We start from the raw sequence: 15632 nt of genomic DNA, 5'->3' as shown, positions 1-15632 counted from the left end.
TGGGCTTTGTGTTTCCCAGCTGTGTTTCTTTAGAGCCCATGTACGGGAGAGATCATTCTGTACTGGCCCCTCTCCTTGCTGGCTTCACTCAGCATGATTATTTCTGGCTTCATCACATTGCATGGATTTGTCTCTCCTTATAAGCAAGTAGTATTCCATTGTTTATATTTGATATGTCTATATATCTTATGTATCTTTTTGTGAATTGTATGTAGACTTTAATGTAAGTTTTTTAGCTATAAATATACATGAGTAGCACTGTAGCACTGTCCTCCCATTGTTCATCGATTTGCTCAAGTGGGCACCAGTAATGTCTCCATTGTGAGACTTGTTGTTACTGTTTTTGGCATATTGAATATGCCACGGGGAGCTTGCCAGGCTCTGCAGTGTGGGCGGGATACCTCGGTAGCTTGCCAGGCTCTCTGAGAGGGACAGGGGAATCAAACCCGGGTCGTCTGCGTGCAAGGCAAACGCCCTCCTTGCTGTGCTATTATTCCAGCCATACCATAAATATACATATGTATATGTATTATGTATATCCAGCTGCTACTTGCCCTTTTGTTGAATACAGTTGTTCACAGTAATAGAATTTAATTTATAAGCTCTAAGAATAACACTATCCTCAGAATATAGAATCAGAATTCTTTGTTTTTTTTCTTTTGCATTTTTATTTTATTTACTTCCTTTTTGTTCAGAAAGTCCATTATTACAGGTTCTGTCCAGCCATGTGACCCATCTTGTCTTGGATCCAGCTCATACTCGGGAAAAAGGCCCTTTTGTCCAAGAGGTCAGCCAAAGACAGTCCACGCAGAAGGAGCAGCCACGAGCACCACAGCCTGTGGACACAGGCCTGTCGAAGCCGGGAAATGTCTTGACGTATCCAGTAAAAACCATCCAACTCAAGCTGGAAGATACTTCCAAGTTCCCAGCAAAAAGCATCTCCCCGAAGCCAGCTGATAGCCCCAACATCTCAGCAAAACCTATCTCTTCCAAGCAAATTAACATCCCCAACTTCTCAGCAAAACCCGACTACTTCAAGCCAGCTGACAACCACAAACTTTCAGCAAAACCTATCTCCTTAACACTAGCTGACACCCCCAAGTTCTCAGCCAAATCCAGGCCCTTTCAGGTAGCTGGCACCTCCAAATTCTCACCAAAACCCTTAAAGCTAGCTAACATTCTCAAATTGGGAAAGCCAGCTCCCCCACAGTGGTCCAACACCTTTAGTTTCCCAGAAAAAAAGATCCTCAAGCAAGAGCCTCCTCAAACAAACACACCGAATTCCTCAGCAAAACATACACCAGCCAAACTTGCATTTTACACCAAGTGGTCATCAAAATTTAAACCCCCCAATCTGGGAAACTTTTTCTCATCCACAGCAAGCCACTTTTTCCCCAAGTCCAGCATCAACCCTGAGTCCTCTGAGGAAATCATGGCATCCAAGAAGAGCGAACCCTCCAATCTCTTGGCAAACCCCCCTCCACAGGGAGATATCCCCGTGATCTCAGAAGACGAGAAGCAGAGTGGCCTCTCCAGCTCCTCAGAGGCAACAAAGACGTCCAAACAGGGCGACACGGCTCAGCCCACGAGCAACACCCTGCCCCCTAAGCAGGGGATCCTCCCGAAAGCCTTCCCCAAGGCCAGCGTGCCGAAGTCAGGCAGCATCGCCATGTCCTCAGAAGACTCCCTCCTGCCCAAGCAGGGGGACATCACCAAAACCTTAGGAAAGTCCAGCATGCCCAAGCAGGATAGTTTCTCCAAGTCCTCAGAGAAGGCCATCTCCCCTAAGCCAGGGGAACATCTGAAAGCCCATGCCAAGCCCTTTGTCCCCAAGAAGCAAGGCATCACCCCCAAATCAGAAGAAGCATTCCTGCCCAAGCTGGGTGACTCAGCAAAACACTTCCTCCCCAAGCAGGAGAGTATCCTCAAATCCTCCGAGGAATACACCCTAGCCAAAAAAGAGGACACTTCCAAATCCTCCAAGGAATCCACCACACCCAAGCAGGAGGACACGCAGAGATCCTTGGAGGAATCCACCACGCCTAAACAAGAGGACACTCAGAGATCCTCAGAGGAATCCACCATGCCCAAGCAAGAGGATACCCGGAGATCCTTGGAGGAATCCACCACACCCAAGCAGGAGGACACCTGGAGATCCTCAGAGGAATCCAACACTCCTAAGCAGGAGGACACCCGGAGATCCTCAGAGGTATCCACCACGCCCAAGCAGGAGGACACCCGGAGATCCTCAGAGGCATCCACCACTCCCAAGCAGGAGGACACCCGGAGATCCTCAGAGGCATCCACCACTCCCAAGCAGGAGGACACCCGGAGATCCTCAGAGGTATCCACCATGCCCAAGCAGGAGGACACCCGGAGATCCTCAGAGGCATCCACCACTCCCAAGCAGGAGGACACCCGGAGATCCTCAGAGGTATCCACCACTCCCAAGCAGGAGGACAATCTCACACTCTCCAAAGACATCGTCTCATCTGTAGAAAGTAACCTTCTAAAGGCAGAAGACTTAGGGAACTTCCTGGACTCCCACGTGGTCAGGGTCAGAGAGATTCTGAGTAAGGAGGATTTCCAGCAGGCACTAAGGGAGGCTGGGGACAGGCTGGTGGCTGTGGACTTCTCCGCGCAGTGGTGTGGGCCATGCCGGCTCATGAAGCCGCTTTTCCACTCTCTGTCCATGAAGCACAATGACGTGGTGTTCCTGGCAGTGGATGTCGACCAGTGTGATGAGCTGGCCCAAGAGCTTGCCATCTTTGCCATCCCTGCTTTTCGATTTTACAAAAACGAAAAATTGGTGGGTGAATTTGGGGGTGCCGTTAAGGAAAAATTGGAAGCCACCATTGAAAAATTAAAGTAATCATGTCTTCTGAAAGCATTGTAAATAGTCAGCTGTTTTTGGCTGTGACTTTTATTTACAAAAAGTGTATGCACAGGGTTGGTGCAATAGCATAGCGGGTAGGGCATTTGCCTTGCATGTGGCCAACCCGCATCCCATATGGTCCTCTCAGCACCGCTAGGAGTAATTCCTGAGTGCATGAGCCAGGAGTAACCCCTGTGCATCGCAGTGTGTGACCCAAAAAGCAAACAAAAAGTATGCGCATTGTATTAACACTTGCAGCCCAATTCTGTTAATTCTATCCTTTTCAAAACAAGAGGCAAGGCATTAAAGCATATTGTAACTACACTTTTGTATGCAGGTGAATGTGATACCAGAAATCCCTGTAATAGTGAAAGGGAGTCCAGTTGTCTCCCACTTCCAATCTTTGATTTTTTTTTTTAATTGCTATGGACGGGCTGGAGCGATAGCACAGTGATAGGGCATTTGCCTTGCACACAGCCAACATGGCCGACCCGAGTTCGATTCCTCCGCCCCTCTCCGAGAGCCCGGCAAGCTACCGAGAGTACCTCGCCCGCACGGCAGAGCCTGGCAAGCTTCCCGTGGCGTATTTGATATGCCAAACACAGTAACAACAAATTCTCCAATGGAGACGTTACTGGGCCCACTAGAGCAAATCGATGAACAAGAGGACTGTGACTCTGATTGCTATGGACAGAGTAGACCATATGTTATGGTGCTGAGAGGTCATTCCTGGCTCTGAGTCAAATGACCCCTTGTGGTATTGGGAAACCATATGTGGTGCTGGGTATCGAAACAGGGTAAGTTGCATTCAAGCAAGTGACTTAACCCCTGTCCTAGCTTTCATTCTCGTTAATTCAAGTAATTTAATGTTAGTAGACTAGAATTTTGATAAAACGATGAGACCGAAAGTTGAGTGAACAACATCGTCTCCCCTTTGGCATTTCCTGAAAGGTGTTTTTAGAAATTAAGGATTTGAAAGATTTGCTTCCATCCAACTTTCTCCTTTTTAGAGATTTCTCTTGGAGGGCTTGGGAAATTTCGTGAGCTCACCAAACCTTTGTGGGATTTGGTGGTGGTAGAGTTGAAACTGATGACATGCTTCCAGATTTCCAGCTTAGATTTTTCTGATCCATGCTCACAGTACCAAAAAAGTACAAGATGTGTTCTTTCTGAGACCCAAAGCTTTATTATTCAGGTTGGGGTCAGAATAATCCTTGGTGCCATTATGATGTCAGCACTCAGAGGCCAAAATATATGTTTTGTGTCCTAGGTAACATATTCTGAGACCAAGATTTTTCAGAGTCCAAAAAGCCTGGGTCTTGGCCACAGGTATGGATTGTTCCATATTTTTATGGCATAAATATATAGTCTCACATGGCAGAGCCTGGCAAGCTACTCATGGCATATTTGATATGCCAAAAATAGTAACAATGATGGGCCTCATTCTCCTGACCCTGAACACGACAGGGACGAATGAGACATTACTGGTGACCACTTGAGCAAATCGATGAGCAATGGGATGACAGTGATGCAGTGATATAGTGATAAATACGTAGTGTGTACATATGGATATGTGCATATGTATGCATACACACATACATGCACAAGAGTAGCTGCATATATTTAAATGTATATAAGCTTCTGAGCTTGGATAAATGCATAGACATGGTATATATTTTGGAACAGCACAGAACTGAAATAACTGAGTCTTAAAAAGATTTATTTTTTGCTGCAAATGTAGGGCCCAGGCTGTGTAGCTTCTTTCAAATTCCATCCACTTACATTTTGTTGCAGGGGGCCACTTTGTATGTAGGTGGGTTTGCAATTGATCACAAAACTCTTTCATAGCCAACACTTCCTGCTGATGCCAGGCCTGGGGTCGTTTTGTGATCTCAGTGTGGAGGCATCTGGGCAGACCTAGAACTTTTTAGTCAGCTCTGGGAAGAACACATAACGGGAGGTAACTCCATTCTGGAGTTGCCCAAATCCCTGCTTGGAATGTTTCTTCTCCTTAGGATATTCTCCCTCTTTTATTTCTTAAATAAAACTATGTGTTTTTTTTTTACTACACACACACACACACACACTGAAATCCACCCTCACAAATTTTAGGAGCACAAAACATTTTAACTATTGCTATATCTTCTATAGCAAATCTTTAAAATGTATTCCTGTTGTGTAATTTTATACCCATTGAGTAATAGCTCACCATATCTCCCCAATCCTGATAACCTTCATTCTATCTTCTGCTTATCTAGAGTTTTTCTGTGATTTTTATTTTTTGAGCGGGGGAGGGTTTGAAGCATACTTGACTCCGCTGAGGGCTTACTTCTGGCCCAATGCTTAGGGGCCACTCCTGGATTGGGGATTAAACCAGGGTAGCTGCATGCAAGGCAAGCACCTAACTCCTGTACTGTCTCTCTGACCCCAGTCCTTAAATTAACCTCAGGTATATGCCTATCTGTAATCGTCTTGTTTGTACACCATGATCCCTTTTGAACCATTTAAAACAAATATTCATACTTGGCATTTTTTTAATAAAGAAACTTAGAATAATTTACAGAAAGTATAATAATAATTAGGGCTGGAGCGATAGCACAGCGGGTAGGGCATCTGCCTTGCACGCAGCCAACATGGCCGACCCGAGTTCGATTCCTCCGCCCCTCTCGGAGAGCCCGGCAAGCTACCAGGAGAGTATTCGATATGCCAGACACAGTAACAACAAAGTCTCCAATGGAGACGTTACTGGGCCCGCTCGAGCAAATCGATGATCAACGGGAGGGCCTTTATAATAATAATTAAGAGAATGTAACCAGTCACCCTGAAGATATATTCTTTTGGCCCTATATACTGTTTCATAGAAGACCTGGACAGAGGTTGCCATTTTCTAAGATATGTTTACATGCATTAAGGGAATTTTCCCTTGGCCCAAATATTTCCTTCATGGCATCAAAAAGACTTAATCTAACTCTTCGTGGGCAGAGTCATCTCACGGCATGCTGGAACGATCCCCAGCACCCTAGAGTATAAGGGTTGGAGTTAGAGGGGTCTGAACCCAGGCTCCAACATGCAAAGCATATGCTCCAACCCTTGGAGCCCTCTCCTTTCTTGATCAAAAACAGTCATGAGAGAGAGGCTGGGGTGGTTGTGTGTGGTTCATGCAATCAGAAGCAATCACACTGAAAATTGGGATCAGGCAGGGAAACTGCCCAGAACCCAAACACCCGAGGATGGAGGCTCCCAAAGCCAAGAATGGCAAAAACCCAACACAATCCCAGGATTCTGAAAGATAGTGCTTCCTTGGGTGGGAGTCGGGTGGGGGGCGGGGCAAGGGGGCTCTTGCTGATGGGATTTTCATCCTGATAGATAATGGTCCTATTTCCAGGCTTGGGGGGAACACAGCTGGGCCAAGGACATTGAAAACAGATGAAAACCCATACAGCAGCCATTGGCGGGCTCTCCACACTTCCTGATCCAGCCCATTTGGAACAGGGTCCTGAGCATCTCTTTTCCTGCTCCTTTCTCTTTCTGCATCAGATCTGTCACTGTTCTGCCTGGGATCTCCTGAGCACATTGTTCTCCGTTGAGCAGATGTACTGAGGTAACACAACTTTTCAGTTCTGTTTCCCACTGCCATCCATCACCTGATTCCTGAACTCTTCTCAACAATGTGGGCAGAACCCAGGCTGGCACCATTGAGACATCCTTGCTGCCATGCCCTTCCTGGTGACTTTTTGTGACTGACCCTCCTACTGCACTTCCTTGTTTCCACAGATGTTATAGTGCTCAGGTGCCCTCCGAAAGTGGTTCAGTCTCTCAGGCTGTCTTCAATGTGTCCAGGACATGTGTGCTGAAGTGGCAATGATTTTCTCAAGAAGTAATAAAATTCCCTGTGATCAGAGGCTTTGAACCTCCATTCCCCTGTTTATCTTCGAGAGTGAGGAGAAGTCAAATCAACTGTGAATAGCCAGTGATTTCATCAATCAGGCCTAAGTGATGAACTCTACAACACGAAAGAATGGGCTTTGGAGAACTTGTGGGTCCATGGGTGAATCTGTGGAGATTTGAGCAAATCGTACTCCCGGGGAGGGCACAGAAACTCCACACCCTCTCCCTAATCCCTCCCTTTGCAGCTCTCCCATCTGACTCTTTCTGAGTTATGGCCTCTATGATAATGATAGAGTATGCCCATGTGTCCCGTGTGTTCGGTGAACGATCTTAGCAAATTGGTAAAAACTGAGAAAGGGGTCTTGGGATCTTTGGATTTATAACAGATTTGTAATGATCTGGGCTTGCAGCTGGCACTTAGATAATTATGAGAAAGATTTTGGGAGTCCAGAGTGATAGGACAGCAGGCAGGGTGCTGGCCCTGCATGTGCCCACCTAGGTTCAGTCCCTGGCACCCCATGTGGTCCTCTGAGCACTGCAAGGAGTGATCCCTGAGTGCAGAGCCAGTAGGAAACCTTGAGCATTTCTGGTTGGGGGTGGGGGTTGGGGGGCTCTTGCTGCTGGGATTTTCATCCTGACAGATAATGGTCCTAAGAGTGTGCCAAAAACAAACAAACAAAAGATTCTGAGAACATCTAATCGTGTTAGTCGGTCAAAAGCACAGATAATGGCCCGGACATGTGAAGTCAGGTGGGCTTGAGAGACACCCTCCTTACCTGTGGAATCAGATACTGCCTCCGTGTAGACAGTATCAGAAGTGAGTTGAATTCTGTCATCCTGTTGGTGTCCAAGAATTTTCTTGTTAGTGTGGGGGAGTCTATGCACACACACACACACACACACACACACACACACACACACACACACACACAGAAACCTGAATACTTTATAACACCTGATATCTGATGAAACTCCTCAAAACTATAAATTGCTACGTCAACCCTAAAATCTAGCATCAGTGAATTGCAGCAGTCACCTTTTCAGGGACTGAAGTACTGAGCACAGGCCTGCCATTGTTTTTCTTTATATTTTGGTCATAAATGATAATATTAACAATGACTCAAAAATATTTGTTGTTTGTGGGTCATACTAGGGGCTACTTCTAGCTCTTTTACAAAAAGAGAATAGGGAAGCACACAATTAGGAGAGGGATTGCACACTGGTGACAAACATTACCTCCTGGGCTAGTGCTCTGAGGCGAAGTGCATTCCTAGGCACTGACCCCCACCTCTCACACCCCCAGGCACTCTGCCCTTTTGTCTGCAAAAGAAGACTTTTCTGATTAAGATTTTACATTCTCTTGTATTTTAGTACAAGAAAGGGAAGCATTCTGGACATTTTCAACCATTGCTGGCCAGCCACATTTTCCAATATTGAACTCATCTCTTTTTTTGGGGGGGGAGGGGTAGGGGCAGTTAGTTTTTTAGTGACGTAGGCAGATAGAGAGATAGGTAGCAGCATTTCTGACCAAAGTAGTAAAACAACATCTAAATATCTTGAGAGGTTCACAGCATATAGTGAGAGATATAGTCCATTTTCCACACCAGAGAGAAAGATAGTGATTTCACTTAATCAGCAGACCATGTAACTCAATGAAATTATTGGGAGAACTAGACCAAAAATATTTTTAAATTCACCAATAATTATGGATAAAATTACGAAAAACTCTTGAGGGCCTAGGGAGATCAAAGGAGTAGAACATATGCTTTCTATTCTGAGAGCCCTGGATTAGAACCCTGAACAAATGCGTTACCTCTAGTGACTCAAGATATAGCTATGGGGACACCCAGAATCTTCAGCTTACAGTGCTGCCAGGCTCACACAGGGTCAAGTGTTCCCAGGGCTTGAATAGCCCACCCCTAGCACCTCCTTGGAGGCCTGCATTCCCAAATGAGGGGGATAATGTGTGTCTATTTTCTAATAATAATTCCAACCAAAGGTCCCTGAAAAGTCTGACTGAGGGGTGGTTAGTCCCATTTCTGTGGGTCTGGTGAAACAGATTCTCTGATTGAGGGGTTTCAGGAACTGCACCCTAGCAGTAGTCACAGCTCATCAAGAGCAAAGTTTCAGGTAGAAGGACAGAAGCTGTGCTATACAGATTAAAATGTCCACTGTGGGAGGGATAGAGAGAAGGAATGAGGTTGGGCACCGTGGGTTTAGACCCAGAGTCACGCTGAGCATATATAGAATCACGCTTATCTCGTTCTACGTGGCTGGGGAGAACCACGCAATCAGAAGAGAACACACTTATCACATTCCCCCCCCCCCTTTCCCTTGACCTCCAGGGATGCTGTGATATGGGAGGGGGTGTCACACCTGACTGTGGTACTCACTGGTGGGTCTCTCGCACATTAGCGTGCTGTGCTCACACATTCACCTCCCTGTTCCCCGGCATTCGCACACAGTCTGGCTGCAGTGCTTGATTCTCCAAGGGGTTCTTGCACATATCTAGCCTCAGTAATGCTGGAAATCCCTCATGGGGCCCCAGACCAGGCAGCAGAACTGTGCCTGTGGGGATGCTGAGGGATTGAACTCACATTTGCAAGGCAGGCACTTTAGCCACAAGACCATCTCCCAACCTCTCCAAACAACTATCGAGTTCTTAACAAACATACCTCTGTATGTTTGGTTGGGGGCTGCCTCCAGTAGTGTTCAGGGAACCATTTGGTGCCAGAGATTGAACCCTGGGCTTCTGCATGCAAAGCGTGTGCTCAGTCCTTTGCACTATATCCCTCAAACATACCTTCTTATTTCATTTAAACACAATCTGATCTTATGTCTGTAACTATATGGCCTCAGAGCTAAGTGATTCTTCTTGTTTTATTCAAATAGTAAATTAAAAATTCATTCAAATAATTAGGCATTTATTATTTAATAAATGTTCTAAGGGCATGTAATGTTTGCTAAAAATTGAATTAAAAAAGACCATGAAACGTATGAAGTAGATGCTTAGAAAGGTGCAAAGATTAAGGACAGTTACACAGTTCTGGAGTTTGTTATTCTAAGAATGCTTTTGAAATTAATTTTTCCAGGGATCTAAGTAGACTATCCCTTAGATACTCTAAGGCCAAAATGTTCATTTCAAATAAATAATATTCAAATATTTTAATATTTTTCAGTTATGGTTTATTATTGCTTAGAGAATTCCATTGTGTTTTTGAACTTTTTGTTTAGGGGGGAGAAGTCACACCTGGTTATGCTCAGGGATGTCTCCCAGCAGGGGTCTGGAGATCATAGAGGGTGTCTGGGATTGAACCCAGATTGAGCTCATGAAAGCAAGCGCCTTCCCTGTTGTGCTCTCTCTCTGGCTACTCCACTGTGATTTTGAACAGATTGGAATGGGGAAGAGTAATTTTTAGGGCCACAGCTGGCAGAGTTCAGGGCATTCTCTTAGTTCTGTGCTCAGGGATTCCCAGGCGAGTAATTTGTAAAGCAAACACCTGAGCCCTTATACTATCTTTCCCACCCTAAGCAAATGTTGAAGTTTCCCATGTCTTGTAAAGAAAGGGACAATAGTCCCTTGATACAGTCTATCAAGATAGACATTAATTTAAAAGCAAAGAAAATCCAGAGCTGAGGAAACAGAGCAGGGATTAAGAGCAATGAATCTGGTTCACTTCCCAGCACATCACTCCTAGCATCTCCAGGAGTAATGCTGGAGGTCCCCAAGCACTGCTGGGTGTGACCCTATGGGCCCAAAGCACTGCCTCCTGGTTCTTACTGTGAATCATTTCACTGGTTGGCTGAGAATTCCCGGTAGTGGGCTTTAGGACCACTAGGTACTGCTTGAAAACCTCCCAAAACCGAAAACAAGGAGAATTTAAGATTTTTTTTTAAGAATTTTTTTTAAGAATTTTTTTTTTAAGAATTTAAGAATTTAAGATAGAAATTTTGCAATAAGACCACCACTTTAATGGGGAGATTCCTTAGTGAACACAGTTGTGATCTGCAATGAATATCATTGCCAGATACAACAATACAAATATTGGTATCAAGATAATACAGAGCAGATAAAGCCCAAGGCTTAAGGAACTCAAGATTTTCAAATTCCAGAATGGAAAAATATTATTTATTTACATAAATAAGTATGCAAATAGAAAAGGGGAAACATGAAGAGGTGTTTAGTTAAGAGTGGCAACAATTAAAATAAAAAAAGATAAAGTGTGAAGACAAGAATATGAAATCACCCTGTTACATATTGATGTGGAGTATATTATTTTTGTAAGGAGCCCTCTGGGGCCTCTGGAGTTCCTCATGACAGAGTTCAGGGTGAAGGCCACAAGGTACTGGGAATCAAACTTGAAATCTCACACCTGTTAGGTATTTACTTGAACTTTTTTTTTAAATTTTTTTGAATTTTACTTGAATTTATTTTTTTTTAATTTGAATTTACTTTGAATTTATTTTTTTGAATTTACTTGAGCTCCAGGAATAGATTGCTTTGTTTTGACTTTTTCTTTCTTTTTCTATTATTTTGAGGGGGACCTCCCGAGCAGTGATCAAGTGGGCCTCAGGGCCGCACAAGAGATTCTCAGTCAAATGGGTGAGCAGCTGGTTCAATGCAAGAAATCAAGAATATGATGTTGCTTGGACTCTGCAGTGCCACAGTGGGGGTGCGGGGGGGGACCTCCAGGGCCATTCCTGGTGATGCTTGGGGGACAAATGAGCACTAGGAACCAAGCCTTGAGCAGGTTGTTGGTATTTTTCCTAACCACTGTTCTATTTCTCACCCCACCTTGGTGTTTTATGGAAGTGCAAGGGACTAAATCCAAGACCCCACATATTACAAGGCTTCATCTCTGGCCCCAGACATACATTTCTTTCTTTTTTTTCTTAAATTTTAATTAGTGAAACACCATGAGGTACAGTTGTAGACTTGCAAATTTTTGTGCTTGGGTTTCAGTTATACAATGATTGAATACCCATCCCTCCACCAGTGCCCATTCTCCACCACCACCAATCCCAGTATCCCTTCTACCCCCTATCCCCCCATCCCACCCTACCTCTGCGGCAGGGCATTACCTTTTGTTATCTCTCTCCTTTTGAGTTCTGTGGTTTGCAAAAGAGGCATTGAGTGGCAATCATGTTCGGTCTGTAGTCCACTCTCATCATGCATCTCCCATCCTCAGAGGAACCTCCCAGCACCCTTTATTTGGTGCTCCCTTCTCTATCTGAGCTGCCTTTTCCCCTAGCATGTGCGGCTGGCCTCAAAGCCATGGAGTGAACCTCCTGGTACTTATTTCGGCTATTCTTGGGTGTTAGTCTCTTATTTTGTTACTTTATGTTCCCTAGATGAATGCAATATTTCTATGTCTGTCCCTTTCTTTCTGACTCATTTCACTTAGCATGATACTTTCCATGTAGTACCACTTGTGTATGAATTTCATGACTTCCATACATTTCTTTTATGCATGTAAATTGAGCCTTCATGTTGGGTGAGCTGGCTGCTTCAAACAAGGATGAGCTCCAGCAAAGGGAGGAACAAGGACCAAGATACTATGATGCAGAGAAGCAGCCAAAGGCCTTGTTGCTGGCTTCCCACGTGGCCTAAAGCCTCTCTGCACTCTAGAGACCCATCTTACTGGTAGGGCTTACGGAAGGGGGAAAGGAACCGCGCTCTCTCAGGCCACAGGAAGGCCACAAAGCCTCAGTGTTTGACAGACAAAGTGAAATGCAGGTCTAATGACTGGGAGATCAATATTTTTCACTGACGTTAGGAAGATACAGAAGGAAGCCACCCGGCAGAAAATAAATCTTATTTTGGAAATGGTAGAGAAGGCGGTCTCTTCCTGGAGAAGGCTTTCAAGACTCCCTTTCAGTCATATTAGCTAATAATGGTTAGACTATGGTGTAGTTTTGTGTTTTCAGAAACAACTATACCTTAGTGGAAACAAGTCCACGTCAATGGATATTTGGTGATTTCTTCCCTATGTTTATTTCACTAATTGATTTTAATTAGATTACTTCCTGTGTGTTAGAAATTATTCGTGTGATAAAGAAGGTGTGTTTTTTAATCTCTGTTTCATCATCTGTGATTTTGTGTATGTTTGTGTATTTGTTGCTGAGGATTGAACCCAGAGCTTCATATAATCAAGGCAGGTACTCTCCCTCTGGGCTACATCTCCTGTCCTGTTCTATTTGTTTTTAATTATGTATAAATCCAAATTATAACCTACTTCATTTTGGATTACTATTTTCATATATGTATATAAATACAAATGCTGAATTAGGGGTCAGGGAGATGGCCAGTGTGCCTCGCGTGTGGGGAACCCTCAGTCCTCCCCCTGGACACTACTAGGCCCCAACACCAGATCATCAGGTCCACATTGCCAGTCAAGCATTACTAGTAGTGACCCTTCAAAAAATTTTAAACATTAAAATAAACCTCTAGTTGTATGAGTTGGATACCAACTGCCCTTATTCTTTTTTTTTTTTTTCAGTCCCTGTCTAATTATTGATTCTTTCCTAACTTTTCTTTTTTTTGGAGGCAGGTGTAGGTTGGGGCCACATTGGGTAGTGCTCAAGGCTTCCTCCTGGCTCTGCACTCAGGGATTACTTGGCAGGACTCAGGAGATATACGGAGTGCTGGGGATGGAACCTGGGTCAGTCCTGCACTATGTCTATAGTGATAGACACTCTTCAGCTCCAACATAATTTAAAAGAAGAGTAAGATTTACTGTGTGTGTTTCAGGTGTAACACATGATACTAATATTCAGGTTGAAGGCAGAAAGATAGGCGCATGTGTTAGGAGCTGCAATGATTTCTAATAACAGCCTATGGAGGAACTGTGCTGCAGTGTTGGGGATTGAATCCAGGGCCTCTCACAGGCAGGAGAGACCCTTGACAGCTGCACTACATACACCCCCATTAGCTAAACTGTTTTGAACACAAGCAAATATTCAGAGTCCATAGGTTGTCATCTAGGGAAAACCGTTTAGGGGTGCATATAAAACTAAGAACTCCTCTGTTTTTTGTTTTGTTTTGTTTTGAAATAAATAGATTTTATTGGGAGGTTTTGGAGAGGAAGAGAGTGAGAGAGTAACATACTCAGGAGAGAACCCGGGCTTCTCCAAGGGCAGAGAGAGAGAGCCCCTACACACATCCTAGCATTAGACAGAAAAGCATGAAAGTACACATCTCAAGAGGGGAGATGCAGGTGACACGTGCCCAGCCCACATGTGCTCGGCCACGTAGGCACAAGTAGCACAAGGGCTTAGGCAACATATGCGCGCCCTTCCTTTGTTCAAGGTGGCCTTTATAACTCCTCTGTTTTTAATAAAAACTAATAAACTAATTTCTAATTCTTAGAATTTTTCTTTACTTTATTGCCTGCCGAAGTTGGAGTCTTGACAGTTCTTTGTTATGGAGATTAGATTCCTTTCTGGTCACAGAGGTGAGACGTGCCTGTTTACCTGTCCAGCCTCGGGAGGGACAGGAGTTGGGCTGACCAGCCTGGGAGTGGGCACTTCCTGAAGGTGAAAGGCTGAGGAGTGAATCTCCTGTCTGGCATCAGAGAATCCAACAAGGCTGGAAATGAAGCAACGGGAAGAGATGCAAGGACCCAGGAGGGCATTGCAGAAATCGCCTACATGATGGGCTGTCAGTAGGTATCAAAGACAGGCACAGGTTACAGGATGCAGTCAGGCTAGATGTCATGGAAGTGGAGCAAAGTGCCAAGCGCGGGATGGAACTGGGCACAATGACAGCTTCTGAGAAGAGAGCTAACTGTAAAGGAGACAGTTGGGTCTTCCTGGCCTCTAAGGTGGTTGGAGTGCGATCACCAGGAGTACGCTTTCACATTCAGAGCCTTTTAAAAGCAGGTTGTGGAGACATAGTCCAGTGAGGAAGGCGTCAGTTTTGAGTACGACTCTCAGACTTGCCTATGACCCATAAGATCTAGCAAAATTGATGGTGCTCAAAGTATCAGTTGTGGAAACTTTTACTGCAACTTTTATTGCAACATGGCAGGCTGGGGATATGGCTCAGAGGCAGAGAGTGTGTCACACATGTTTGAGCCCTGACTTTGTCACCCTCTGAACCATAAGGTGACTAAACAAAACAAATGATAGTAAAACAATTGGATGCAATTTCTGGTGTTCTGGACATGCCCAAGATGGTGTACAGCAGAGAATTTCACAGCTTTGCAACACAGATTGTGGTGTGTTACTGGGGCACTGAATGTCCACACATTCATGGGAACACCCAAGAGCTTTGCTAAGGATTTCTTTCATATAGCTAGCTGCTCTCAGATGAACACTGTACACTTGTGATTAAGCCCAAGTGGGAGGCAGCACGGGAACTGCTTGCGTAGAGAGCCACATGCATTTCACTTAGAAATTGCCCCAGTGTCTGTCCACACCACCCATATCCATGGCCACACAGAGAGTCTGTATAAAGATGAAAGAGGAAGAAAGCTCCAGCTTAATTTACAGATTGCTCCACCCAGTGTATGGGTGTAAGGTGAAAATGAATGGTGATTGCATTATAGCCATCTTTGAAAGTGAATAAAAAAATTTTTTTAAAGTGGAGATGGATATCCAGAGTCTATTTCTCATGATCCTGTTCTACAGCTTCCCACTACAAGATTTTGGGCTGAGCAAAGAAAGAAAAAAAATCAGAAAAAGGAAAAGAAAGTTAGCAGTGGGTATAAGGTTAATCAAAACCCACTGCCAAAAACAACTAGGTCTTCTCTTAAGTCTGAACATAGTTCAACAGAGCCTGGGAGTTCAGAGTATTCTTCAGCAAGAGAATTCAAAATATGTTTGTATGGAAGGAGGAATCTTTGAAACATAGCTTCAGGGGGAGAAA

The sequence above is a fragment of the Sorex fumeus genome, unplaced genomic scaffold, assembly GCF_029834395.1.
Source record: "Sorex fumeus unplaced genomic scaffold, SorFum_2.1 ptg000128l, whole genome shotgun sequence".
NCBI lineage: Eukaryota > Metazoa > Chordata > Mammalia > Eulipotyphla > Soricidae > Sorex > Sorex fumeus.
The sequence above is the reverse complement of the archived record's forward strand: the minus strand, read 5'-3'. Positions refer to the sequence as shown.